At 35.8% G+C, this 27,148-nt stretch overlaps 1 protein-coding gene across 4 annotated transcripts in view; it reads right to left on the bottom strand.

Annotated features, from left to right (window-relative positions):
* Window positions 1-27,148, bottom strand: part of LOC134748443 (uncharacterized) — a 461,636-nt gene that overhangs the window by 107,522 nt on the left and 326,966 nt on the right. The gene's annotated exons all lie outside the window — the stretch shown is intronic.

Below are 27,148 nucleotides of genomic sequence, written 5' to 3' on the forward strand. Positions count from 1 at the left end.
GGAAACCGGCTTCATTTTATGTACAGCCGCCAATCACATATATATCGGAGCGGTCGAGGTGCTCAATAATATCTGAACCTCGACAATAACGCCGTGTTCAGATATTTTTGAGCACCTTAACCGCTCTGCTATATCTGATGGCGACTGTACGTATACATTGTTAATTTCCTATTTTTCCCTATAAACAAGGAACTTGCAATAGTTGCAATAGGGTAGGTATTGCCTAAATTTTTATTAATGGTATCAGTCGATCAGGTTTATTTTGAGGATCAAATGTCTGTATGGGATCCATTGTCTTAAAGCAATACAGAAGTCACAAATGATTAATGATGGTCAAAGTCTGGCACCCGCACCTTACTGACGGAACGCTTCTAACAAATTGGCATTACATTCGTGACGTCAGCATGTAACGTCGCTAATTGCTTAGTAGCCGTGGAAAACAAGGAAATTGCGATTTTGTCGGTGAAATATCGTGTTTATGCATATTGTTGCTGTACAATATATTTCTTAATAAAATGTAAGAAATCGAATGGTACCATTATTTTTTTCCTACTTTGAAGTAAATTTTTTTGAATTTAATTTTTGTCTTGTAATTATTTATTATTTCCATATGTTTTTTAAGTTTCCAATTTACTGTGATAAATTGCTCATTTTCTATCTATTTAACTAGATTTAGTTATAAAATTCAACATGTGGAAACAACCCTATTGCAGTTGAATATCTCTATATATTCAACAACTGCAATTTTACATGTCATATGTTACAGTTACAGGTAGCTGAACATAGTTTTACACAAAATGCTTTACTAATCGTGGTCCCACACTGGCTATTATATTACTTCGTGTGACAGGGACAAAACGATCGTATTAATAGTGTTTTATTATGTTTTCCCTGTCACACAGTGTTATATAACGTTATATAACAACCAGTGTAGGACCACCATAAAACGTTTTTTCTTCTTTAATATCCGAATGGTTCATGCTTGTTGCCTATTTATATATATATTTAAATAATAAAGTCTTAAGTTCAAAGCTTACTTATGAAAATATATTATTTTAGGTAGCTATTTATGTTTTGTATTAAAACAAGATAAGTACTTAGCTTGAAATATTAGTGCTTGAAAAATAATTTTAAAATAACATCGTCATGTTTTATTCGTGCTTTGCGTTATAATATCTAGCCTCCCTTTACTTACATCATAGATCTAGGCTCTGTTTTCACAGGGAAATTCAGGCTCGACTGCCATATTCGGAAGACATCAAAGCGGCTTATGGAAATATTCATATTTACGATAAATCATTCTTTTACGATAAGATTTCTTTTTATAAGTCCTTTGGTATTAAATTATTTCGTTAGGTACATATTAGATAATTTTGCAACTATACACACATGCAATATGTAGGAAAAAAGTGATTTTAGTAGAGTTTTCAACCAAGTACATATTAGCAGAATAAGTTAAGCAGGTGAGATGATCAAAATTATCTGACCATCTTTATTGTTTGTATTTACAACGCCGAGCAAAAGAAAAATAAAATAAAGAACACGCTAAGTTTTCCTTCTAAAATGCTACGGCGTCAATTGTGGCGCCCCCATGGGTTATGAATGCATTGTCACCAGATTGTCACTGCGAAGTCGGTGAAAACTTAGCGTGGTCGCAGTCTATGCCCACATTTGATTCTTTTTACATGCAGATGATTACTTTTTGGCATTAGACTTTTTATTGTACTACTTTTAAGGCCTCATCACGAGCGCTTTTTAAACGCGCGTTAATAAAGCGCTTGAATCTGCCCGCACGCTAAATTCCATTTAAAGACCAAGGCTTAAAGTTGAAAATTCAACAAGGCTTGATAAAAAGCGCTACCGCCATCGTGTGAATGTGAATAAATACACATGTTTCCATTTGTGTCATTCAAACGCTTTTTTAACGCGCGTTGAAAAAGCGCTCGTGAGTATGAGACCTAAGGCTCGTATACTAGGAGGATATAACCAAACGGAGTAGCCATTAACAGGCGTTCCCCTCTGTCGAAAATAGTCGGCCAATGGTCATACACAATGTATGGATTGACGTTTATCTGACATGACTATTTTTACGTTACGTTTACATTAGACGTTCCCCCCCCCCCCGCAACAATCGACAGACTTTCTTGTATGGACGGTATAGAAAAGACGACAATCTCTTATGGCAGAACTGTTGCAAAAGTGACCAGCTTTCAGCTGTAAATAATAGTTCCTAATCTCTCCGGTGGCGCTAGGTTGGCTCTGGGACCAAAGAGTATTGTAATATATAGGAGACTCTATTATTTATTTTAAGATTAGTTTTATTTATTTTTAGTTTTAGTTTTTAAGTTTTATAAGTTGGAGACCCTATGACATGAACCATAGAGGTATAATAATGTAGAGATAAAATGGGGGAGGGGCAACAAATAACCCGACCAAATTACGTAGGTTGTTTTTGGTAGGTTGTCAGGAATGTTAAAACGTGTTTTTAATTTTGTCGCGTTGCGTATGTTCTGCCCTCACGGTCGCACGGGCGCAGATCTATATAAAATACTAGGTATATAACCTAGATACTTCAGTGTATGGTGGCGCGGCCTATTTGCTGTTTTTTGATGGACACTTCATATATAGAGAGTTTCCTCCTTTTACTTCTACACTCTACAGAAAATTACAGACGTGGCGTCTCCGCTTGGTTATATCCTCCTAGCTCGTATAAGAGACTCTATGGTATTAGAGAAAACATTAGAAATGCTTGGCATAAACTTAAATAAATTAAATTTGTTGACTGTCATGTCATGTCAACAATAGTGTAATCGTTTCGTTAGTTTGTGACACTATATTTTAATATATAAAAATACATCTTTTAAATATTGAAAGTCAAAGACAGTTCAGAAAGCTGATGATAACGAAAGTAGGAGTTTGGTGTAGTACCAACCTAGCATGTTAGATCTATCAGCCATAATAAACTAATTTATAATGATCGGATAATTTTGGTGGCAGATTGAACACAAAGTGCACTGGAATCAGTTATGTTTTTTTATATTGTAATACGCGCCACATAAAATATTAATGTTCGTACTGGTTTAGTTATAGACGAAAACCAACAGTTGACACATCACACACCGTTTTTTGTGTATACATGGTGTGCATAATGGTACATAAATAGTGAGTGAATGTGAACATTTCTAGACTCTACATGTGACAATACGAGCTACAACGAGTAAGTGGAAAAACCTTTATTTATACAATCAAGCGATGTTGTAACTTACAGGCAGAATAACTTCTAAATCATACACTTTATAAAGCCTATATGGCAAAACAAAGAAATCAGTGAAGTTACAGAAATCTTTTTTATTTTCAAATATAAGTCGCGGTGGATTTGGAGAGCGGCCAACTGGAGACATGCATTAAACTTGCATACAACCACTGACAGCTCGCTCTTGCACTCACATAAATAATGCCACGTCCACCATCGCTAGGGATGCCACGCGGCTGATTTATTAATAGAGTACGTGAAATTTACAACTTTACATAATTAAAAACTCAATAGGTATATCATATATCAATAAACTGCAGTAAATATCAACGCTGTGGGCGCTCTTTACCACATCGTGAACTGTACGGCTACATTATTCAGTAGGCCGAGCACATGATTGACGCGACAGTATCTCGCCGCGAGATAGACTACCCGTCTCTTACTAACTGTATGAATTAAAGGGGGACGGGTAGTCTATGTCGCGGCGAGATACTCTCGCGCCAATCATGTGCTAGCCCGGCAGTTGTTGATCCGTTATCGGTTTGCCGCTGACACGCATACCTATATAATACCATTAATAACAATGCTTTTATCGCTTACCCACGAATTTTGTCTGTCACGTTCTAACAAGTTTGTAAGTGCAATAGTGGCGAATATATTACACAGATGATGTCGCGTGTAGAACCGTTAAAAGGGAGGCCAGAGATAGAGGATCATAAGAGCTGCCGAATAGACCCTCGTGTATGTCCAGCGTAATTTAATGGTTTCGGAGAAAATTGTTTATTTGGTGTTCAAGAAAGAAAATCATTTTAGTGTTCTGGAGTTGCGTCATATGTCATAATAACAACGTTTTTTTAATACTTTAAATTACGAATTCTTAAATTTCATAAAAGTAGGTTTACCGGCACGTATCAGGCTTTGTCCTCAAAATCTTGAACGCCACTTTGACGTCCGTTCCGTTTTGGAATAACTGAAATCATAATCCATTACCATTTTGCCAGGATTAAAGTAAGTTTGGTACCTTTATATATACACAACAATATTATTGCTGTTTAGATACAACCCTATTTGTAGGATATATCCTCGCAGAAATGATATCCGTTAAAAAGCGGGTTACGCGAGTTGACGCGCTAGACAAACGAGAATTCGATTTACCAGAGAAAGAATTACTCTTTTTTACATGGTAACTTATTTTTCAACTATTCTTGCGCTTCGTAACTCTTATGAATGGATGTTACATTTGTCTGCTTAAATTGATTTAGATTCTGCTTTAAGATATTTGGAAAGATGGTATGTGAATTTCAGTAAATAAGTAGTAGTAGTAGTAGTAAACTCTTTATTGTACAAATATACACATTAAAAATTACATGGTACAAATAATAAGATGTACAAAGGCGAACTTATCCCTATGAGGGATCTCTTCCAGTTAACCTATAAGTGTATCTTTCTCACTATTATAAGATTTAAAATAATATCAAAATCGACAAATACTAACAAGGAACGGAAAAAATTTAATTCCGAATACCTTACACAACATACCTAGTATCAGAAGTCAAACTGCGGTCCGCTATTTTTGCAAACGGAACTTCATTGAGAGCCCGGTCTATTACACAACATACCTACTAATAAATCTCATTGTTCTGACTCTGACTCTGTAATTCTGACCTCCTTGTCGGGTATTCAAATATATAAAAAGAAGTGTGATGCATGTCAATAAAGAAAATTCATCGACCACGATCGCGATGTTGCAGGCAAAATAATAAGAATATAAAAGAAACCCAAAAGGGATCCCTTAATAATATATATATTATTAAGTTGTCGCTTATATGAAAAGTATGATAAGTGGTGCTTATAATATTACTATGTCACGATGACAACATTTGAAATGTCTTCTGTCAACATTTGAAAAGCGAATTAGCTTCAGTTAAGCACGAAAATACTTGTAAACTGTCCACTAGATATGAAGCGGTGAATGTTGTTCTAATTTATTTTACTAAGTACTATAATGTAATTCCTAAGCCACACTAGTATGCATTACGATAATGAAAGTTACGTGGTTAAGGGTCTCGGAAGATACCACACAGTTCCCAGTGCGAGCAGGTAGATACGAGTTTGAATTGATTCCAGCACTCAGCCCGCCCCGTCCAGATATGCATGGACATTAATATTCATTACGTCTAAGCTCAGACTAGTTGGAATAGTTCACATGTAAGACGATGAACAGTAGAAAATAATAGAACTGGGCAAACAAAGCAAACTTAAGGCATATTTAATTTAAGATATATTAAATAAATAAATATTAGAGGACATCTTACACAGATCAACTTAGCCCCAAACTAAGCAAAGCTTGTACTATGGGTGCAATGCGACGATATACATACTTATATAGATAAATACATACTTATATACATAGAAAATACCTATGACTCAGGAACAAATATTTGTGTTCATCACAACATACCGGGATCTAGGACCATCGGCTTCACAGGCAGGGTCACTCCCACTAGGCCAGACCGCTCGTCATATATGATGCCAACATTGATATTCGTTTTAATACGCCGCACTAATAAAATGTCTTACGCGTGAAATACGACTTTATTAAACATGAAACGAAATCGTGGCAAAGATAAAAGCGGGAAACAATGCTGGGTCAATTTTTAAAGAGGGTGTTTTTTCTACATTTGTATGGCATTTTTATATTTTTGGAAAATCAGATTTATAATCATCGTTTTAGGAAGGGTTTTTAACAACAAAAATATACTGTAGGAGGCACCACTACTTTTTATAGTTAGCTACATATGGACGTTTAAATATCGACATTTGTGTGGCACTATTCAGCTATTTGTAAGGCGCGTTTGACATGTATGTAACATTTTTTCGTAATTTTATGGCAGCACCAAAATTTGTATGGCACTATTTATTATTTTTGTGGCATTTGTAAGACCCTGACGACATTTGTATGGCACCTTTCCGATATTTGTATGGCACTGTGTCGACATTTGTATGTCACATTCGACATTTGTATGGTCAAAGTAGCCGTACAAATGTTGCTATACAAATGCCGACAATAATGTTTTTTGAGCATTTTACGTAGATTATGTACCCGATTCATGCATTTATTAAACACAACATTCTTACAACATATTGCTAACTTGTATTATAATGAAACATATTTTTATTTCAATTGTATATCAATAAATAAGGACACATACAAATGTCGTAGTGGTCGTACCAAAATTCGTCGTTCGAAAAGATTAACTCTTCTTCGGTCAAAAATACTGTTTCTGTGTCTAGTACCGTTGAAGATAGAAGCCCAAGTAATGTAGTACCGTATCGTTAATTAAAATGTAATGGTAGATCTATAGACAAACCAGATTTAGGAAGGTATCCTTGAGTCATACAAAAACAGTGCCGCGCACCACAAAAAGGCTTTCCTGGTTTTAATAAATAACACATTATTATCTATAAATAAGTAAATCGATTCTCTATATAAAAATATCAAGTATTTGATAATACGATGCCTACATCCAAACTTATGATTATTTTTCGGAGCCAAACCGCACGTGAGACACGCGAAATAGCTGTAGATTTCGCCGTTTTTAGGGTTTAAAATTCGATTTTATCAAAAACAATACATACTTAAGGAACATAAATATATTTTTTGATTAGTTTATAACATATTTGATGAAAATATACTCATAACGATACTGTTCGTTCAATGTATTTGGAATTATAGCCTTGGGCATTATTGGGCAATTTAGCATTTGAAAATTGACCCTGCTACGAGCTGCGGCGTAGCACTCGCTAAGGAATACGAAATGAAAGGTGGTGGTTATAATATATTTTACAAATGTACGCGGATATTTCTATTACATTCGTGATATGCGCCGGCAAAGGACTTAGCTTAGACTCGAGTCCTTCTGTCGCAGAAACAAATCCCCAGAACATACACTTTGGGACACGTGCCGTGAAAATTGTAAAAAATATTTCTAACTTTATAAAGCATAAAAGTGGGAAGCAGTTTAATTAAATATGTAAACATCATACACAGCATTTATTAACATCACAAAATAATATTAATTAAGAAAATATTTAATTTAATTTTTTAATTCAGATATGTACTTATGCAGTACAATTTATATAAACACTGTGCGGACCGTTGGTAGTTAATCTAGGCAACCTCCTGACCAGTGATCATCCGTCTTAAGACCCATTAGGTTCGTGTTCTTCTCTCACTCTCACTGAGCGTAAGCGTGAGCGAGATGGATAGGGGTTGTAGTTGTGGTAGCGGGATCTGACTCCAAATGAAACAACTAAATCACTTTCACAGCTGTATTGTTGCTAAGCGGTACACAGTCTCAAGCACAAGCGGAAGGAATATAAGGTAAACAATGCGTAAATCGTAAGCGTTAGCAAGCGCGAGCGCAGCGCGGAGCGGCAAGCATTCGCCGTCAAGTTAGGTGTCCGACTGGCGTGGCATGCGGCTCGGCCGGCGCGGGCGCGCGCCTGGTCGAGCCGGTTTGTTGGTGTGACGTCACGGCTGCCCGTCCATCGCGGCCGGAGATCGACCGACACAGTAGCTAGGATAATTTGTTTGTATTGATGTTGATTTTAAGGTGTTTATTTATGTATATATTGCATGTAAGTTACTTTAGTGAAAGTGAACGTTTTTATATATTTATTTATGTATTTATACTTATATGTATCGTATTTATTTATTTACATTTATTGTATGTGTAGCTTTATTATTTATGTTTAGTGTTATAAATATTTGGTATTAGTATTACATGCTAGTTATGTATATAAGTAAATATTATGATATTATTTATTATTATATACATGCATTTAATAGAAGTATAGTGGTTACACCACAGGGTGTTTTAATATTTAAAAAAAGTTATCGCTGAGTTCCCTCAAGCATAATAATGTTCATGTTTAGAAATAATTTTCATATAAATTTTTAGTTTTTTAACAAAATTTATTATAATTCTTTAAAGTGCATTTTAGACCCATGTTCGCTGAAGTCCCTACATAAAGGCCTCAAGATTGCTAATAACATTTTTGGCAACCGTATTGTGATCTAAAAAAGCGCTACGACTTTTCAAAAAATCGTTCCCCGAGGCTACTGCACCTTAAGAAGCCCAGTAATAAACAGACGCCGTCTTAATGGGAATGAAGGGTAGCGTTTGAATTCATTACAAGATAAGCTTGGATCCGATGCCCTTAAAGTAATTACATTTCAAGCGTTCATCTTAACGTGTTTTGTTTTGACAACATGAAACGTAAAATAAGTATTTATTTGATTACATTTAGCTTTTGATTTGATTATAATTGCGTTTTCACTTGTCCACGCTAACTGAAGTTATTGTTTGTTTATTTATATTTAATTGATTTTCTCGAATGAAGGTTTATATTAGAACTGCAAATAAGACTATATCATGTTGTCTTTCATCCCTATATATGTTCTATATTACATCTCTTGGGCTAAGTCAAATCTATTTGAACTAAGACTACTTATTTGCAGTACTTTAAGTAAAATATTTTATTAAAAAAAACTTTTATTCAGCAATGAAATTATTTTCTATCTACCTTTTATCTATTTATAATTTCATATCCATCAACTTTCTAATATTTAATAGGATAAATAAATATTAGAAATCAAGTTACCGAAACCTAATGTGTTTGCTTCGTCGATGTGTACACAAGCTTGAATATGCTTCAAATATTTCAATACGCAAAAGCAAATGAGAGTATTAATTACCCTAGTTTGTGTTTAATGTTTACCAAACTACGTAATACGAATTGAATTTGGATAAATCCCTAGTTCATTGTCGTTTATCAAATTTCCCGTGGATTTAAGTCATTTGTGTTAAGTATTACACTTACCTAAATTCACACAAATTGAATGTCACATAATTTTAGCAAATAAACGTCATTAGTACGAGTAAAATATATTTACTGTGTGTTTCCACAGTAAAATATGTATACCTAACATATTTTTACAAAAACGGTGGCGTACACACAGGTATACCAGAAATTACAAAGTGGGTATCTACTTAAACCGTAAAAAAACGTTTATTTCAAATCTAATTAGATTTTTTCTGTCATCTTAACCTATTTAAATATTTCAGACAATAATCCTTAGAAACCCTTGAAACTTCTATATTTCGAGCAAGAATACGCTTAAAGAATAACGTCTTATTTGACTATCGAGTCTTAAGATTCATGAACGTTGATCTTTTGTGCGAAGTTCTGTCACATCTTCCTTGCAGCGGAATTAATCCGGCTTTATTTTGCCAAGCCATTCAGAGCTGTTATTAGCTACGCAACAGAATTCAGAACGGCAATTTTTCAATCAAAGTTTGGGATGTCGGAAACCAGTATTTGTACTTGTTCCAATATATCTGTTTTTTTTTATTAAATTCAAAAGAGATAGGTTAATGTTTAGGTAAGGATATCGAATGAATAAAATGCATTGGCATAGAAAAAGAGGTACTTAAATCAAATACCAATGGGGCTGTATGAAATTAAGTAAACTGTTTATAAACCTTAACCCTAATACAGGTTTTTTCGTAAAAAAATTTACTTCTTATAAAGTTGGTTCCAAAAATGTAGCCTATGTGCTTTGCATCATGGAAACAAATCGATTGACACATTATTCACCAAAATCGGCTCAATAGTTTTGCTACTATGGCGGAACACACCATAAAATAAAGACATGCACAGATTGCTGAAATCATAAGATCATATCATAACTCTTCCCGTAGACGGGTAAAAAGTACAGATGTTACACAATCCTTTACCATCGTATTTTCACGGAAACGTAATAACGTGTCGTGCTATTTTAGTCAGTCTCAGTACAAAAAAATGTACTAAGGTTGACTGAAGTAGCATGACAAATACGAACGTGTCTGAGAAAACACGATGGTAAAGGATTATGCACTACATCTGTATTAGAGATAGACTCCTGATTTATCCTTGTATTTCATGCGAGTATAGTGTTTATATTAGCAAGTATTTTTACTCGTCCGGCAATCCAGGAAGCGATAAAGTCAGTACCGGTAAGCGGATCCGAGCATTGATCGCGGAATGTGATTAAAAGCTTATGCCTATAAACTGTGACCCGAATTTCGAAAAAATGCGAGTGCAACTGGCTGACCTGCCAGGGGTGCAGGACGAGAGAGTTATCAATACGAAAAATTAATCTAAAAAAAAGTAAAACCGACTTCAAAAAGGAATAAATAATATATTAACCCTTTTTATAAGCGCTAGCAACTGATACGTTTGAAATCGGTGCCAAAAGCCAAATAGTTACAATACTGGTTTTTATTCAGATACCATAGTTAAAAATACAGCGAATTTAAGTTTTTCACACAAAACTTGTTTTTGCTTTATTTCGTTTGTTTAATAAACTCAGATATATAAACTATTGACAGGACTAGATATACCTCATGTCATTGTATGTGCAAAGTTTTATTAAAATCCAACACGTAGTTTTAAAATGAGAACGAAAGTCGTTTGTATGGGAAGGTGAAATTCGGCCGAGCTTGCCGGGGACTCATAATACATCTAGATCAAAGTCTGGGCTTTGTATTAAAATTGAAATACGAGCTTGTGTGCTCCTCTGTTTCACATATTTCAATAACGACTGTCGCTCAAGCGGGAACGTGTATGCCTTCTCTTAATAAAACTTTTCCGATACACCGGTATTACGTTTCTATCGTTTTTTATACCTTATCTCTGCACTACATCTACATAATCCACAAAATCCGTCCCTGGATTTATCCATAGATGGATACATGATTCTGTGACAATCTCCATATAGACAGATAGTTGGCCCCGGAAAATCGGTCCTCCAGCGATGAACAGCTGCCAACGCCCGGATATAGTAATAATACTATAGAAAACTAACTAGAATTTTGTTGCTCCCATTAACACATACTATTTTCTGGGACTAACTCTAATATTGATTGGTTTAAGGCGTATGCTGCCTGCTGTACGGCAGTATCTCAAAATTAATTATTTTACGAGTTTGGATCTTATTAATTAAAAATAATAATGAAAACTATCCTCATGCACGCTTAAATATCATAATGCACGTTATTAAATACTAGCTTTTGCCCGCGACTTCGTCTGCGTGGAATTAGTGATTTGGGTAGCTTAATCCAATCTGCTTTTTATCGATTCCCCATACAAACTTCCACCCCCCTTTTCACCCCCTTAAAGGATGCCTTCTGGGATAAAAACTACCTATGTCATTCCCTAGGACTTAAACTATATACCAAATTTCAACTAAATCGGTTCAGCGGTTTATGCGTAAAGAGGTAACAGACAGACAGACAGACAGACAGACACACTTTCGCATTTATAATATTACTAGCTTTTGCCCGCGACTTCGTCTGCGTGGACTTAGTAACCCCAGTAAGAGTAAGAGTAAGAATAGCGCCTGGAGCGCTTATAGCAATCATTCAATTTGAGCATAATATGCACACAAATATTAGGCAACTCATTATCTCAATTCCACCATGATTCCACCCCGCTTTTCACCCTCTTAAGGGATGATTTTCGGGATAAAAACTATCCTATGTTTTTCCCCGGGACTCAAACTATCTCTACGCCAAATTTAAACTAAATCGGTTCAGCGGTTTAAGCGTGAAGAGGTAACACACAGACAGACAGACAGACAGACTTTCGCATTTATAATATTAAGTATGGATTAGTATAATAGTATTAGTATGGATTTGCCACGCTCGATATTGAGGCACACTTGCGTTGTACCCGTAAAATTTGTGCAGTGTGTGGCCTTGACCAGTGAACTCTCTCGGACTGTCTCTAGCTGTCACCGTCGCGACGCGACTGATATGGTTGAAGAGAATCGTTATGGAAAACGTTTGACATCTAACTAACCCCGTACTGATATATTGGTAGTGAGTGGCACTGCGAGTGAATTTATGCTGTCGCTAGTGATCAGGGTGCCTACCGCGAACCACTTTCGACGTGTTGCCTCCCTGTCACACTTACGTACGAATATACAAGTGCGACAGAGAGGCAACAAGCCGAACGTAGTATGCGGTAGGCCCACAGACATAGAAATTTTCTCTAGCACGAACGTCATGTTTTTAGTGCTTGACAAAATAAAAACATCGGCAAAACTGTTATCGATAAGTACCCCTTCAACGTTAATCATTTTCCATATTTCTGCTATGCACTCATTACATTACATCAGTGGAAGTTGAAAAATCTTTTATTCAATTTATGCGGATTTTTTTTCAAAAAGGCTAAGAAGTTTGACACCCGAAAATATGGGAAAAAATGGTAGTTTTACCTCGAGAAGTATGCAACAAAACCTGTGTGATGGTTTTATTGGCGATGGCAATTTGGTAAACAATCTTGGTGTGTGTGTGTCATGGTTTTTTTAAATTAATTATATGAACTATGTGGGTAAAGTATTAATAAATTGATAGTTTCGTTATTCTTGTTCATTTATTTCCAAACATGCCACATTTGTTTAATAACATTGTTATGACAGTTAGGTATAAGATATCGATAATATAAGACATCGATGAACTATAAATCTCGGAAGGAAGTCACTAGCATTGCTTCCTTCGTGCTAGAAAAATCTCTATGTCTACTAGTGATTATAGCCGCTTGAATTCATGGTAAGGGTACTATTCTTATTGTTTGTAAGAGCACAACGTGAATGTGAGTGTGAACGTGAGTGAAAACCCCATTTGTCACGGCGCCAAAGTTTCAGGGCATTCCCCTTACCACCGCTAAAAGTATCGGGATACTTGGTGTCGACATTACGAACGAAGTCCAGTTTCGTAGTCATCTGGAACAAAAAGCCAAACTGGCCTCCAAAAAGCTTGGGGTGCTTAACAGAGCCAAACAGTACTTCACACCGGGTCACCGACTTTTGTTATATAAAGCGCAGGTTCGACCCCATATGGAGTACTGTTCTCATCTCTGGTCTGGCGCTCCACAATACCAGCTCCGTCCCCTTGACTCCATTCAACGTCGGGCAGTTCGTATTGTCGGCAATCCCGAACTTACTGACGGCTTAGAACCTCTTAGTCTTCGGAGAGACGTTGGCTCTCTTTGCATGTTCTACCGTCTGTACAATGGGGAATGTTCCGAAGAACTTTTTGATCTGGTGCCATCGTCTCGTTTCTATCACCGCACCTCCCGCCAAAAGAGCAAAGCTCATCCTCACTTCTTAGACACATGGCACACCATGAATAAGCGGGCATCCCGCTCGTTTCTTCCCAGAACGTGCAGAATGTGGAATGAGTTGCCTCCTGAGGTATTTCCTTTGTGCTACGACATGGGATTCTTCAAGAAGCGGGTATTTAGGGTTCTCAAGGGTCGGCAATGCTTAAGTGGCTCCTGTGATGTTGCTTACGTCCATGGACGACGATGACTGCTTCCCATCAGGCGGCTCGTCTGCTCGTTTGCTGAATATCACATTAAAAAAAAATGTTCGTGCAAGGATGAAAATATCTTAAGACTGGGTCGACCTTTCAAAGGCGCCCCTCATTAGGGGGAATTGTGTTTTCTAATAAACCAATCAATTTCTGTAGGTATGAATCAGTATTTTAATGTTGTTGTCTTACTTATTCCCCAATTTCCCGTGGAAATAAAGGAAACATTCATAAATGGAAAAATTCGACCCTTTTTTCCATGTTAATATTTCGTTAATTTGGAAATTTTCCAATGGCACATCAGAAAGCACATATACATAAACATTATAATATATTTTTCGATTCGAGTGGGTAGGTAGTACTTAATTTGATGGCAACAAAAGCTCTCCGCCCGGGTACGTCTATACTATAATGGCAATAATTCGGCCCGACGCCCATACAATTTCTTTGTAATAGAGAGGGCACATTGTTCGCCGTCAGAATCAATTACTTATACACAAACGCACGTAATAAGCAGTCATTTATTGTTATGTACCAATTTGTTATACAAGACCAAACTACTTACTAAATAAACGTGATACTGATAAGAATTAGACGAAGGGCTCATTTAGATGACGCGCGAACTCGCATTCGATTTTGTTTAGGTACATTGCGGACTCAATGAAGTTAATACATCTAAATCAGCCGACCGATCAAATATCGCAACGTAATGAAACTCGCATGGGAGTTCTCGCACACTGTCTAAGTGAGCCCTAAGTTACAGTATAAAAAATAAAAAACCGGCCAAGTGCGAGTCGGAATCGCGTTCCAAGGGTTCCGTATATTACACAATTTAAACAATGTATTTTTTATGTGAAACTTGAGTGAAATGTCTTTAAAATACCCTCGGATCAAAAACTAAGTAATTAAGTCCGACTCACGCTTGACTGCGCATTTCTAATAGATTTTCCTGTGATCTATAGGTAAAGATCTATTTTGTGTATTTTTTTCAAAATTTTAGACCCAGTTCTTTTGGAGATAAAGGGGGGGGGGGGGAATGGTAATTTTTTGCTTATTTTCTTAAATAACTTCTAAACTGTTTATCCTAAAATTACAAAAAAAAATATTTGAGATTTTCATAATGAGGTGTTTCATTTGATATGTAACACGATATAGTTTGAAAAACTTTATTTTTTAATTTTCTCATTTACCCCCTAAAAGTGGCCCCCGTGTTTAAAATTCATTTGTTTACGTTACATGTCCGTCTTTGGGTCACAAACTTACATATGCATACCAAATTTCAGCTTAATTGGTCCAGTAGTTTCGGAGAAAATAGGCTGTGACAGACAGACAGACGCATGAGTGATCCTATAAGGGTTCCGTATTTTCCTTTTGAGGTACGGAACCCTAATAATGCAAAATGCTCGGCTTGAAAAGTTTGATCCACCTCCACCTAGAACCTCGATCTTGAGGCATACTTACTTATTTCATAATGCAAAACATGTAAACAAACAAAATTTTAAGATATTTTCTGTAATAAAAATATCAAAATATACATTTTAAAAGTGGTAACATCTACATTTACAGTCATCAGTCATTATATTGCCGAAGTAAAGAATACTTTTGCGTGGGTATAGTGGGTAATGTAACGGCTCGAGGACATAATATCGCGAGACGGTACTTTATTCAGAAGACATATATCTGCCTATTATATTCTACCCTTTGAAACAATACCCTGAATCCATCATCATTATTATGAGTTATGATTATGATACATGAAGGGAATGTCACGCTCGCAATTTTCAATCTTCAACGAGTAGGCATAAGAATACGATAGATGAGTTAAATGCTTGCAGTGTAGCATTTTTTAAAGATAAGTAACTTATTTAATATTCATATAATAAACATACAGACCATTTAATAGTTATTGACAGTACAAATGGTGCTAAGTTACCGCCCTAGGTGTTAAAATTTTAAAAAGTTAAAAATTGTCTCATACAATTTTTATTTTAAAAATGCATCGTTCTAATCGTTGTAAGTAACTCACAAGAATTCCGGCTTGCCAAAACTTTCTACTTTTTATGTTATCAGATGGTTACACATGGCCCTTTAAATTTTCGACGTAGTTACGTATTGTGCTTTTTATAGCACAGGGTGTCGTACCACCCACCCCACCACCACCACCAGAGTGGAGAGTGGTGGTAGGCACCAGATGTACTGTAAAATACACTTATAAACCTGTGTTGTGTATAATAAAGTGATTACTACTACTACTACTACTAAACTTAATAACTAACAACTATTTGTAATTAAATTAACTTAATTTAAAATCGTATAAAACTAAAGTGTGGCATGGTGCCTCGGATTCTGGCAGCATTTTCTTAGATTATTTTCGAGAGCCCTGTATTTTTGCGTCGTGAGGGCTTCGGCTGGCATTGTGTTCGTTTTTTATATAATAATAAACTTTATGTAAAGCAAAAAGTAACTAGGGGCAAAATTTTAAATAGGAAAAGTTACAGAGCGGCGGGACATTTCCCGCAACACTGCTACCGCTTGTTTGCTTTGTAAATTGGAAACATACCTTCTCTAGTACTTTATGCACCAGCTATTAATAACTTACTTTGTAACCTACATAAGCATGAAATTTGCAACAACGTTAACGAATCTAGTCCAAAATCCATCTAAGCTGTAATAAAATTTCAGTTGCCAGTCGAGACCTCGAGACGCGGCGAAAATTGCACTCAAATGTGAATTGAATAGGGGCTAAATAAATAAGACTTAAGGTTCCGTATCGTGTGCTGCAGCTGACTCGACTACCTGGCTTTGAGTTCCCTTTGAACACCGAGCACTCGACTTTTAGTATACGTACCAGACGTACCAGTGGCGAATTCGAGCAAAGATACATTCTGATATCAAAATGATGTCATATTAATTGTTATCATTCGCGCGTGCATTTCGCATTACCTACGCACTTGTTCGACAGTTCGTAACTACGTGTATTGGCGCACATGTATTGTACATAAATACATTTTATGAAAAGTCCGTAGTTGGATAAGGGAACAACATCTGCCCTTGAGATATTTTGACTTAATTTTTTTTATATAGTTTACTCACAGTGCACGTAACACACAAAATATTAAAAGAAAAAAACCAAGTGTTTCCGTAGTAAAACGGTAATAAGTAAAAAAATCTAATATTTTTTGTTCTCCTAGTCATAGATATTTTTGAGCGGTTTCCCTTTGTGTGAGTAATAATTGTATAATACGGTATTGTTTGCCTGAGACGAATACTTGGAAAGCATTGAGAATAATAGTTCTAAGGCCAGGGCTGATTTATTACATTGCTCAGGTGCACTTTGCATACATTGTGATCTACTTAAAAATATGTGAGCTATTTTAAACGCGAATGTACTATGCGGAATACATTCCAACGCCTGTGGGAATAATAATTAAAAAGCATTTTACATAATTGTTTACTATTCAGGAGCCTATACAATACAGGGTGGTCCCGAATGACCATACCATAGAGTACCCGAGATTCCGGTGCCTAGAAAAAGTAAAAGCAATGTAATACGACAATTATTATTATACACCTATATGTACCTATTCCTGAAGTCAAGTAACATCCTTATCTAATCAATCAAATGTTATACGCCGTTCGGCTGTCGGCTGTCAATTGTTATTACCGTAGCATGACAAAAGACGTTGTTTTCAAACATCTATTGAGCAATATTGAAATATCGTACTTGTTTTTGTTGAAATTAGAATTTTTATCGCTCTTACAGGTCTCTGTTTAGGATGATAATCGACGTTGAGCGGCCCGCGGTCTGCGGTAATGATAATTTATTTCGAAATGTTATTCAACATGATCACAATATGCACAAACTCAAAATAGTTACTCGTTTCTTATACAATTAAACATATTATTTATGATTTATTTTATAAAACTCTTTTAATACCATCGGCATCAAATAGTAGCGACTAACACGTATTTATATATTAACTTTGTTTGCTATAATCTATCTGATACTGACTACACAATTAGATATATGGTCCGTTTTTATACTGATAACAAAAAGTCCCACTCGTTTTATTTTGCTTTCATTGAAATAAAAAAAAAACACTCGTTTTTAAATTTGTAATGGAAAAAGTTTGACTGAATGAATGGCAATTATTGTTATTCGGAAGCGTGTTTTGTGATGTGTTTTTGTTAAATTCAAATTCGACTTCAATGTGGAAATTTATTCAAGCATGCGATTCAGCGTATTTTATTCTTAGGTTCTTAATTAATGGTCCTCGAATTTATAAGCAGAACAAATTGTTGTTGAACTTTTGCTAACTTTAAAATTTAAAAATATTTTGTTAAGAAGTTCCTTGCTATTAACAGGATAAGAATTACTGCCCTAATACATTAACATAGAGGTTACACCTAACTAGGCTGTTTAGTTCTATTTTTGTATTACACCGAACTGAATTTTTATAGGTAGGTTTAGACCAGTAGGCTATCTATCTCTTGACTTATATGGAATTAAAAAAAAAACCGGCCAAGTGCGAGTCGGACTCGCCCACCGAGGGTTCCATACTTTTTAGTATTTGGTTATATAAATAAATATAAATAAATATTATTATAGGACATTCTTACATATATTGACTAAGTCCCACAGTAAGCTCAAGAAAGCTTGTGTTATGGGTACTCAGAAAACGATATATATAATATACAAATACATAAATATATATAAAACACCCAAGACTCAGGAACAAATATCTGTGTTCATCACACAAATAAATGCCCTTACTGGGATTCGAACCCAGGACCATCGGCTTCACAGGCAGGGTCACTACCCACTAGGCCAGACCGGTCGTCAAATGGGCAACAGCTATATGGGCAACAGAAATACATCATTTGTGAAAATTTCAACTGTCTAGCTATCACGGTTCATGAGATACAGCCTGGTAACAGACAGACGGACAGACGGACTTGAACTTGAATTTTATCTGGATTGGTTATGCATATGACATTTCTGGTTGAAAATATTTCACTTTTGACACTGATCATATGATAACATAACAAATCTAGATCAAATTCATAATATGTTTTATAAATCAGAATACGCCTCACGGCTAGTTCAGGTAACATTGAGCGACGCCGTTAACGCAAATAGAGACAGATAAATTATAAACCAATATCCGCTCCAGTGCAAGGAGACTGCACAAAACAACAATAAATTTGAAAGATATGGTCGGAATTTTCGCGCGGATAAATTTGGAATGGAAGGTTCAACAATATGCGATGTATTTTAGTGCGGAACCACAATGGGGGCGAGTGAATATTGGGAGTTCCGGCGGCGAGCGTTAGCACTTGTGTACGCGTGCCATATTGCCGTGTATTCTAGTGAGCTGCCGATGCCGGCCTAGCCAAGGTGACAATCGCTATCGCTTCGACAACGAAACGCTTTGTGTCTCTCTTCCATATTAGTGCGACAGTGACAGTTGCGTTTCGATCGCTACGGAGCGTAAGCGATTGGCATGTTGGCTACGCGGCCGGTTCCCTCATTCCAATGGATAATTGGAAAACTATTTTCTACTAATGCCTTATGTACTGTATATTATATTTTAGAGCAGTCATAAGACAACACCCAGTAAGCCTACATTACATAAGCGTCATGCATGCCAAGTTTCTTCTTTACTGTAGGTACTTTGATCTTACGAGTCAGACTAAATTACTTTTCAAAATTATTTTGGATAAAATACGGAATAATTTAAAATAAACCAGTAACTGCGTTAGTGTTTGGATGCCCTGCTTATTTACGTATATTAACGGACGTACCAACTTTTTTAAATGTTTTCTGCGTTTTTTTGTACGCATCATACAGATCATGTGACGTTATTTCGCTGATATAAATACTAGACGTTTGTTACAGTAAATACGCTTTTTATAACAAAGTAACAGTTTGTTTTATTTTACATCCCATACTATATATTGTAGGTTTACCTATCTTTTAGGAAATTAAATATTTTCTTTTTATGCCGTTTAGTATAGTAGTACAGGTTTGATGTCTACCATTCTCCAATTCTCCCTCAATTGCTCAAATGTTAACTGGAAGAGTGAAAGGAATAAGTTCGCTTTTGTACAAATTATGTTTTTTCCTGTTTTATGTTTCTTTTTGTATGATGAAATGTTTTACTAATACTACAGTTTTCTTTTAAACAATTTTTTTTTATACCGTTACTTTGTGTTAGTTTGTTACAGTTTACAGTACGCTTTTTATAACAAAGTAACAGTATAAATGTTGTCAATTGCCGCAGAAAGCATGAAGAATAGACCTGCAGCCTGGTCTACTGTAAATATACATTAATGTGACTTTAGTAGGTAGAAGTACACATTGTACATACATTACATAATAGTTTCCTATCCTCGTAGACAATGTGTGAGAGTCCTTCGGGCAAGTTCCTGCACACGTATTGTACACAGGAAGCGAAGTTTGGTTCCTGACTAGAACACAAACATCGGCCTCTAATCCGAAATCGATTATTAGTCTGGTAAAGGCCGGTTAACTTCTAATAATCTCTCAACCATGGTTTGTCGTTCGTCATATTTATTACAACCTTATTTACTAGTTTCCATAACAAAATAATAAGTACAATATAAAAACCGGACAAGTGCGAGTCGGACTCGCCCACCGAAGGTTCCGTACTTTTTAGTATTTGTTGTTATAGCGGCAACATAAATACAACATCTGTGAAAATTTCAACTGTCTAGCTGTCACGGTTCATGAGATACAGCCTGGTGACAGACAGACGGACAGACAGACGGACAGCGGAGTCTTATAATAGGGTCCCGTTTTTACCCTTTGGGTACGGTACCCTAAAAAGATTGATCACACAGGTGACTAACATTTTACTAGTGTTCAGATTAAGTTTACACAGGGAAATTCAAACAATGTCGCGCCAAGTGCATTGAAATCCAACTTTCTATCGTATGAACGGGGTCACAGATCTATAACAATTTCAATTTCAATTCAGTATCCGTCGGCACATAGTTAGCGGGGCAAAGCCATCCAACTGATGTATAGTGTCGATATCCAACATGCCCTAAACGCCATAGAATTATCGTTGATTAGAATTGAACCTTGTATCTCCTTAGACGATAGGTAAGAGCTAATTCGTATAGTATTGAAAAGTTAATGTAAACGTGACTCATATTCAAAAGTCCCGGGATAGTTTAAGTTTTGTTTTAGAACAAAGCACATATAGTTTGTCAAAGGACTGCCTCATTTCAAACATAGACAGAGAGAATCATACTATCTTTGTCTTACACTAGTACTAGCACCTAAAAGAAAAGGATGAGTATAGCTTTTTGTTCTTATTTAGTGACAATTTGGTTTGACCAACTATAGGTACATTGAACGATTCATTGTTATGTTCAGAACATGTCTGCGGTTGTAATTGTTACAACTTCATGCCTATTCGTGAAAAAGACGCCCCCGCACATATTATATTATAGATATAGTCGTTTAACCCTCAACACCTCCCTCATTCTGACATTGAACTTAAAATAGATTTTCGAATAAAATCGTTTTAGCTCTGTCGAAAAAGTATTAAATTAACGATTAGACCACTTAACTTTTACTGTGCAAATTTCTGACTTGTAATTAGAAAGCTCTTTTAAGACCTTTCACATTGATTGTTTAAGTTATATTCTTTTGACAGTTTTTTAAGTAAGTAGTAGCTTTTTGCTGCGGCTATATAAATATGTGGTTATCAGTTTTTTTTTTTCTGAAATAGGAGGCAAACGAGCACACGGATCACCCGATGGTAAGCGATTACCGCCGCCCATGGACACCCGCAACACCAGAGGGGTTGTAAGTGCGTTGCCGGCTTTTAAGATGGGAATACGCTCTTTTCTTGAAGGTTTGAAGGTCATATCTGTCCGGAAATACCGCAGGCGACAGTTCATTCCACAGTTTAGCTGTTTTCATGGATTATTAAGTATATTGAAATGTAGTTGCTGATGTTATAAATTTGTCAATGCAATGATGCTACTCGGAAACCTTTTAACCTCACTGTACTAGTACTGTACTGTAGTATTAACTACTAATCGGCTTGGTCGCCTTAAAACGACCTGGTTACTACAATAAACGTAAAAACGATGATAGTCCATTTTTCTTCCATTAATAGAGAATATTTTCAGGCGTTGGTGTTATATTGATCAATGGTCTTTTGTTTTATTCAAATTCCAGCGATCAATTCCGATATGCCATGAGAAATTTTCTGCCTGTTACGAAACCGAATGTATTGTAAAAATCCGGTTTAGCGTTAAAAATCCAGGCATTTTATATGTTACTAAACTAAGTTTTGAACTTCCAATAGAAGAAAAAAATAAAGGTTTAAAATAAAGTATCCATAATGTCTAGCAAAGGAAAATCCAGTTTTAGGAAATTGCAACATGTGGGAAAATGGATTTGTTTTATCAAATGATTCATGTACACGAATTTAATGGTTTGATAAATATTTTAATCAGAAATTAATCTTATTACTCGTACATATATTTATATCATTTTATTGCCTAGACACGGCTTTCAATTAGGTCTTTAGCTCAAAGAATGAAGAACGTTGGGTATGCATTGATATTTGATAGTAGTTTACACAGTCATTATCTATACGACCGTATCTATAGGTCGTCATATACGACCTGTGTGGCCTAGTAGGTACTGATCCTGCCTAAGAAGCCGATGGTCCCGGGTTCAATTCCTAGTAAGGGCATTTATTTGATTGTGTTATGAGCACGGATATTTGTTCCTGAGTCATGGGTGTTTTCTATGTATATTATATATAGGTATATTGTTGCCTTTTCTAAAGTACACACAACATAAGCCTTTTTGAGCTTATAGTGGAACTTAGCCAATTTGTGTAATAATATTCTATAATACATATTTATTATATAATATATACACGGTTGTGGGCTTTCTACGTCATTTCTGGCTGTAGGCATAGGCATACTAAAGCCTAGTTAGTTGATTTTTTGATTGGTACGCACAGCGTTCATGGTGTCGCGACATGCGGCAAATTTACGGCGCCATAACTAACTCAAGGATGACACGGCCGCTGTATCGCTATTCAAGCCGTATTAGGTCTTCGCTATGCTAATTCTAAATATACATACATTTATTTTATATTAATCTTATCAGTAAGTTTTAAATTTTGAACTAAATGATTAAGAAATAAAACTATAAAAACGGATTATATCGCGTATATTGAATTTATAGTACATCCCGACGTATTTTCCTCAGTCACCCATTGATGGCGGAGGCTGTAAAGGGTTCGAATCGTCGGGATGTATTATAAATTCAATATACGCGATATAATATTGGAAATTATTATGTAATAAAGTGATAAGAGTATTTCTATGAGATATATAATTAGAATTTACATATCTCATAAAAACTAATTTTTATGCTTCAGAATACTTTTATTTTTAATTTGTAGGTTTGTTGGCAATTGTTCCGGTTTTAAATCCATTATATTGTGCGTATACAAACTCATTAACAGACCATTGTTTATTTTAGTATTTTAGGTCATTATGTAGGTACATTATGGGTGTTTTACAATATCTTAAATTTGTCGTCGATTTATCTAAACAATAATTTTCTTACATAGGAATAACCCCATTTTATTCAAAAGGTATATCAAATAAAGTTCCAAAACAGGACAGCTTTAACTTAGTGACACAGTAAAATCATTGGACTATATTGCCAATATCCGCGGTAGCAATTTCACACGTAACGACGTGAACGCTATCGCACAAAGAAACTCCAGTTTCTTTTACGCCTTGTTCAGTCGGATTAAAGTGTAGAATGGCATAAATGTGTAGCAGTTTTATTTTTGCTAAATTCAGGATGATAAAACGAGTTTACTGCCGAAGAGGACAGCCCGTCACTGCCCACTAAATGATTGTCAGATGACAATATAAAGAGAGAATTAAAAGACACGGCGCAAGGGAAACGGTAAACACGTCCTTAAGGCCCTGTTGTTTCATTTGTCGGAACATTGTTATGTAGGTATTTTATTGGGAGATTTCCACATAAATAATATGTTTAGCAAAATAGCGTCGGCACTAGCTTATTTTATAAATTCAAGTACATATTATTATCAGTGCGCGAGTAAAATGAAACTCCTTTCACAAACTGACTTGCAAATATTAAATGTGTACAAGCTCTTCTGATTACAGATGTGCAAGTTGCGGAAATCATTCATAAAGTTGGAATAGTTCTCGGAAATTTCATAGGAAACAAAGGAAACTTTCATTTTAGAAATGTAAAATTTCGATTCCTATACAAAATTATGATAGGTGTCTGAAATTTTTCCAACTGGAAATTTCTCAATTTTGGAAACTTGCCGATGGCACATCAGTAATTCTGAGTTTTATTGAAGCATCATGTCAATCTAATAACTGACATGATGCTTCAATAATATTCCAATGTTAGTTGAATTACGTCAGATCAACTGCTTCGGGAGCTAGTGATCTCGGATACCGTTTAAATTTTCAAACCCCTGCCAAGTATTTGGCGTACAAATTCGAATTCGTTACAAAACTTAAGCGTTTTATATATAAAAAAGTGCGAGTCGGACTCGCCCACCGAGGGTTTTTACCCTCCGTACCCCACCGTACTTTTTAGTATTTCTTGTTATAGCGGCAACAGAAATACATCATCTGTGAAAATTTCAAGTGTTGATGAGATACAGCCTGTTGACAGGAGTCTTAGTAATAGGGTCCCGTTTTTACCCTTTAGGTATGGAACCCTAAAAACACAAACCGCTTTGCTGCTGCGAAAGGTATCCGAGATAGACTGAAAAGCTCTTATCAAATTTAATCTACCCGTCTGCCTTCCATTTCCTTCCTTGTCGAACATGCCGAACCGGTAAATTTAGTTACAAAAATTGTGTTTAAATAAAACGTTCGCCTCCTCCGGTATAATTTTCGAGCTTAGGTAATATTTTTTTTAATACAGTTGCTCAAAAAGTGCTACTTTTCGTCGCCTACGGCTCGTGGCAAGATATCTCGGTACTCGTGAAGTAATGACATACTTTCCGCACTAGCATCGAAATGTACTATTTTACCTTATCGACATGTTAATGATAATGATATGTGGGCATTTAATTAGTGCCGGATTTTTTGACTAAACCGAAACCGAAACTTCGATCGAACACTACTGAAAATACAATTTTGGCGTAGCGTAAAGATTCGGCAGTTTATTGGCCGAGAGCGAACCTTCAGCCCAAGCATGATTTTTATGTCGAACCTGAAACCGAAGTCGTAGCTTCGGTCGGACACTTGTTACATTTAAAACGCCATTAATTTATTAGCTTTTATCTACTGCTGCAAGTTTGTTTGCGTGTAGAATACGTCATATTCATAGTAAAGTGGAGTTCAATAGAAAATACAAATAATGTAAACAAACCAATTTGCCTTCATTTCTTCATCACATTTTGTTTTCGACCGGTTTGGCCTAGTGGGTAGTGACTCCGCCTGTGAAGCTGATGGTCCTGGGTTCGAATCCCTGTAAGGGCATTTATTTGTGTGCACAGATATATATTTGTTCCTGAGTCATGGGTATTTTCTATGTATTTAAGTATTTATATATTATATATATCGTTGTCTGAGTACCAATAACACAAGTCTCCTTTGGCTTACTGTGGGTGTTAGAATGTCCTATAATATTTATTTATTTAATTTATTTCTTCATAATCTCGCACGTTTTGTGGACAACCATGATTTTATTCTTAAACGTTTTATTTATATCAACTAGCGACCCGCCCCGGCTTCACATGGGTGCAATGCTCATGTATTATACATATAAAGCATCATTTTTAATAGATAGTTATCTATTAAAAAAAACGCATCAAAATCCGTTGCGTAGTTTTAAAGATCTAAGCATACATATGGATCAGACAGACAGCAGGAAGCGACTTTGTTTTATACTATGTAGTGATTACTGGTTAAAATATATGTTAATTATTAATATTTCAATGAAAATAACCACCGTGAAACTTTTAGGTTATACCTGCGTCAAATGGTCCCATAATAATGGTAGTCGTGGTTGGTCCCATAGTGAAGTGAAGGTTGCTCAGTATGGTCCCAGAGCCTCCCTGATGGCGCCGGAGTAGTTAGTTCCTAATACGTACTTGTATACTGCTGTAATTTAAGCTTATTGTACCTACTACTGTTTTTTTTTTTTAATGCTAAAAAATCACTGACATATTTGTTTACACTATTTATCTTTTCTACTGAACTCCATTCTATGCATTTACATGCATAATACAGATGTAATATTGCTATTCACATTGACAAAATATAAGCTTTTCATAGAATCACGTATAACAGTGTAAAAAATAAACAGTGATTCCTAAATGGAGACTGCCGGGAAATTGGGCATTGCTGCGATACACGCTGCTAATTAAATGGGTTTCTGTTGATGTCTATCCTTTTGATTCATGCAGCCAGATTATAGGACTCATTCATCACAGTGTTACTTCTGTTTCGATCTGAGTTTAGAAATGTATACATTGATTGTACAATACAGTACGTACAATCGAAACGAGTATACGAGCACTATAGAAAGTGCCTGCAACATGCGGGTATTATGGTCGGATCAGTAGAAAATTGCATTCATAAATAACTATTCAGTAAATTGGTTGTCATTTCATATTTAACCTAATTATTATCATAAAAGTGGAAACCAACATCCGTATGCAGTATGCATAACACTTTTTAGGTACTTGATTTAGTTATTGTTATTACAGGCGTATAACGTAGCATCCATCCTAGATTGTATCTCGTGATAAAACGCACACAAATTAAGGTAGGTTAATATTTCTCAGCTTGCATATGAATCTGTAGATACATTCTATTTTCAATGAGGGCTATCGTTTTTTTGCTCACCAGTTGGCGCCTCTGTTGATGGTGGTCCAAAAGACTAAAGAACAGCTGTCAGTCATTGAAGTGACAAGTGACATTTGACATTTCGAACTATGGAAAAGACCACCATCTACACTAGCGCCCCTAGCGGCGAATTCATACGCGTTAGCCCTCATTGATGTTGTTCCGGAAGACATGCTCATAATGAAGTGAAGTCACGCAGCACGCTCCAGCTTTAAACAAGATTTACCCCATAAATATTTTCAAAGATAATACGTACACGTATTCAGTACAGTGATAAATTTTATTGGTAAAGTTAGTTGCATCGCAGCCCGGGAGAGGAATAAATTTAGCATTTATTTAGCCCGCGTTCTGCTACCTACGGTTGAAAGTGAAACTTTGGCGCCATGGCATGAGATAAAACTTAGTAAGTCAGAAATTAATGTTTTGTGATCTTATTAGTCTGTGCCAGCGTGGGTGTTTATGGGTGTCCTTAGTCGTCGTGTCGTTCCGTTGAAGTATAAGTAAAATGTTTATGCAAATTTGAGCCGACTATAGTTTTTTTTTGAATTTCGTATTC

This window comes from Cydia strobilella, chromosome 16, assembly GCF_947568885.1.
Source record: "Cydia strobilella chromosome 16, ilCydStro3.1, whole genome shotgun sequence".
NCBI lineage: Eukaryota > Metazoa > Arthropoda > Insecta > Lepidoptera > Tortricidae > Cydia > Cydia strobilella.